Source organism: Lathyrus oleraceus, chromosome 7, assembly GCF_024323335.1.
Source record: "Lathyrus oleraceus cultivar Zhongwan6 chromosome 7, CAAS_Psat_ZW6_1.0, whole genome shotgun sequence".
Taxonomy (NCBI): Eukaryota; Viridiplantae; Streptophyta; class Magnoliopsida; order Fabales; family Fabaceae; genus Lathyrus; species Lathyrus oleraceus.
The window spans coordinates 477,512,278-477,516,497 of NC_066585.1; positions in this window are offsets into that span (position 1 = coordinate 477,512,278).

Genomic DNA, 4,220 nt, shown 5'->3' on the forward strand with positions numbered 1-4,220 from the left:
ATCAAATACCTTTCAGTGGTTTAGAAAAGGTTCCGAAGTCTGAAGAAGTTGCCGCAACTCTACACATGACGAAGTCCGACATTGAAGCTAATTGGGTAACAAGGAGTGGAGTTAAGGGTTTACTTGCCAAATTCCTGACAAATAAGGCCCGAGAATTCTTAAAAGTTATGAATGTCCGTGCTTTCGAAGGCATCCTGGCATTGCTAATCTATGGCTTGGTGTTATTCCCTAATCCAGACCAATTCATAGACATGAATGCTATTAAGATATTTCTCACTCATAACCCTGTACCTACCTTGCTGGGAGACATTTTGCATTCCCTCCACACTCGTACTATGAAAAGGCAACGGACTCTCATGTGCTGCATACCTCTATTGTCTAGGTGGTTTATTTCACACCTTCCTCAATCAGTCCTGAAGAATGAGCAAAATCTGAAATGGTCTCAAAGGATAATGTCACTCTCCCATTCAGACATCCGATGGTGTTCTAAGCTCGAAGAAAATGTTATCATCATCGACCGTTATGGAGAATTCCCTAACGTACCACTCATGGGGATAAGAGGAGGTATTACTTATAATCCTGCCTTAGCCCTACGTCAGTTTGGGCATGCTCGAAGAGATGGTCCACATGAAATGATCATCGAAGGCATTGTGTTCGACTATGACAACGATTCCCAAGGCCTCCGTCAAAGATTTGTACGAGCTTGGGGCATGGTGAAGAGAGGTACGTTAGGACAGAAAAATTCTATTTCTATGGAACCTTATCTCAGATGGGTACGCGCCAGAGCTCGTGAACTTGTCATGCCATATCTTGCAATCGGACCTCAGATTGTCGAACCTGAAGCTGAAGGAGGTACTCCTCAGATCATTCCTTATCCAGATATGCCTACCAACGTTGAGGAACTAAAGTGATCCTGGATCCAGTTGAGAGAAGAAAGGGATACTTTCGAGACTCAGTTCGTCGCAGAAAGGAAGAAAGTGTTAGAACTTACCAGTCAGCTTAATGAGGAACAAAGACTCAATGCGTATCTTCGCCCAAAAAGAAGTCGCCCCTGGGAGACTTGAGCTTTCATTGTATTTTTTATTATTATCCCTTTTGTAATGAACATTGATCAGAGAAATTAGCAATAAACATTTCTCTCTTGTTGGTGATTTACGCAAAGTTGAATTCCAAAAGTCCTTGAAAACATTTCATGCATTGCATAACATAACATAACACTGCATAACAGGTATTCTACAAGTTCAATGTTCTCACGGTCTTCATTACACACAGAAAAATGGATCTCGAACAAACTGTCAAAGATCTCCAGACTCAGAATGCTCAATTCAAGGAGATGATGCTAAGCTTATCCAAGGGGCAGGAGGAACTGAAGGCTCTTTTGGTCGAAAAGAAGAAAGACAAGAAAGCTGTGAGTTTCATTAACCCGGGAAGAAGGCGTAAAGGACAGGCTACGGGAATCAAATTTGGAATCCCGAATGGTCCAGAAGAGAGGGCGGAGAATGACTCAGAGGAAGAGAATGCTGATTTCTCCAACCCTGAGGATGACGATGAGAACTATGAAAATGAACAGTACTCTCCAAGAGACGATAAGTACAGATTGCTGGAAGAACGCATGCTAGCCATGGAGGGTCAGAAGGCGCCTGGTCTGGATTTCGAAAGTTTGGGTCTGGTCTCCGATGTGACCGTTCCACGCAAATTCAAAATCCCCACTTTCACTAAGTACGATGGTGCATCCTGTCCTCAGATGTATTTAAGGGCTTATGTGAGAAAGATTCAGCCGCATACCACTGATAAGAAACTATGGATCCATTTCTTCCAAGAAAGTCTGTCTGGCACTCAGTTGGAATGGTATTATCAGCTCGAGAGCTCTGACATCCGCACCTGGACTGATTTAGCAACAGCTTTCTATAAGCAGTACCAGTACAATTCTGAATTAGCACCTACTCGGCTACAGTTGCAGAATATGGCCATGGGATCTAAAGAAAGCTTCAAAGAGTATGCTCAGAAATGGAGAGATTTGGCCGGCAGGGTCAAACCCCCTATGACTGACCGAGAATTAGTAGACCTGTTCATGGGTACCCTGACTGGTCCATTCTACAGCCACCTACTGGGGAGTTCTTCATCAGGTTTCACTGAACTTATACTGACAGGTGAACGGGTGGAGAGCGGCCTTCGAAGTGGAAAGATACAGGTAGCTACCTCTACGAGCAGCAAGAAGTCCTACCATGGGAAGAATGAATCAAATGCTGTGTACGGTCAAAAGAATCATAATAAGAAAAATGGTGACCACGCCGTTGGAGCAGTGACGATCGCAGCCCCGCCAGCTCAAAACTTCCAGCAAAGACAAGACAGACCAAGAAGGCAGTTTACCAAGCTCAATATGACTTTAGCACAAGCACTGCAAAGTATGCTAAAGGTAAACTTAATCACTCTCAGAGGTCCTCCTGCAAATGTCAACACTGCTTCGCCTCGTTATAATCCCAATGCCAGGTGTGCATATCACTCCGATAGCCCCGGGCACGACACAAACGATTGTTGGTTGTTGAAGAACAAAATTCAGGATATGATCGACGCTGGGGAAATTGAGTTCGAGCCTCCGGAGACTGCTAATGTCATCACTGCTCCTATGCCTAATCATGACAAGGTTGTTAATGCTCTCGATGGCGATTCTCTCATCACTACTGTAGCGGACTTAACATCTCCTCTCCCGATCATAAAGAGGAATTTATTGCAAGCTGGTTTATTTCCAGGTTGTACTGAAGATTGCAATCTCTGCATACTCTGGCCCGAGGACTGTTTGAAATTGAAGAATGGTATTCAACGGCTGATGGACGATCGTACAATTCTCTTTGAAAGGGTTTCTAAGGCGGAAAACCCTATTGAAGAAGTATCTGTGATTGCAAGGTCCAAAGTTCCAATGAAGATTACTGCTCCCAGAATACCTGTGAAGATTATTGCTGAGCCCAAGGTAGCCCCCCTGATCATTACTGCACCTGGCCCAGTACCGTATTCTTCAAGCAAAGCCATTCCGTGGAATTATGGAGGTGATGTTTACATCCATGGCGTAAAGCAAGTTGGTGATTCTGCTAATCCTAATGACATTGTTGGGACTAGTAAAGTTACTCAAAGCGGAAGGATCTTCCCTCCAGAAATCTCACCTCCAGTTCCCGAAAACCAAGGAAAGGAACCAGTCAACCCTACTCAGTCAGATATACCGATGGAAGCTACTACTGAGGACGTTGCCAAACGAGAAATGGAAGAAGTGCTGAAAATTATCCGCAAGAGTGACTTCGATGTGGTAGAGCAGTTGGGGCATACCCCATCCAAAATCTCGATGTTGTCCTTGTTGTTATCTTCCGAATCTCATGCCAATGCCTTGATAAAATTCCTGAAGACTGCCCATGTACCTCAGGAGACCTCCGTCGATCAGTTCGAAAACTATGTTGCTAATCTGACTGTCGACGGTGGCCTAGGTTTTTCCAATGCTGACCTGACGCCGGCGGGAAAGAGCCACAATAAAGCCCTGCATATCTCCATTGAGTGTAAAGGGATCACCCTGTCTCATGTGTTGATCGATAATGGCTCTTCTTTGAATGTGTTACCGAAAGTCGTGCTCGATAAACTTGACTGTAAAGACATTGAGTTGAAGCCTAGTGACATTGTGGTGCGTGCTTACGATGGTGCAAAGAGTGCTGTCCACGGTGAAGTTGTTCTCCCTATCAAGATAGGACCTCAAGTCTTCAACACTACCTTTTATGTAATGAACATTCGTCCTGCCTACTCCTGCTTACTGGGACGCCCTTGGATTCATGAGGCAGGTGCTGTAGCTTCGTCTCTCCATCAAAAGCTGAGGTATCCAATAGAGGGTAAGATCATCACTGTGTGTGGGGAAGAAGAATACATTGTCAGTAGTGTGCATACCTTCAGATATGTTGAGATGGATGGTGAATTCTTCGAGACTCCGTCCCAGTCATTTGAAGTGGTTCCTCCGCCTAGTCCTCTCCTTAAGCCAACTCCCCTTGTGCCCGAGGTTATTCGAGCTCCTCCTGCCATGGTCTCCCTGAAGGACGCTCAAGCTGTGGTTGAAGATGGTGGCTATACTGGCTGGGGTCAACTGATCAGCATACCCTACAAGTCTGATAAATCTGGTCTGGGATTTAGCTCTGAAAAGATGGTCAAAGATCAAATCAACGCTGTAGAAGATGCTGACCGTGATTGCG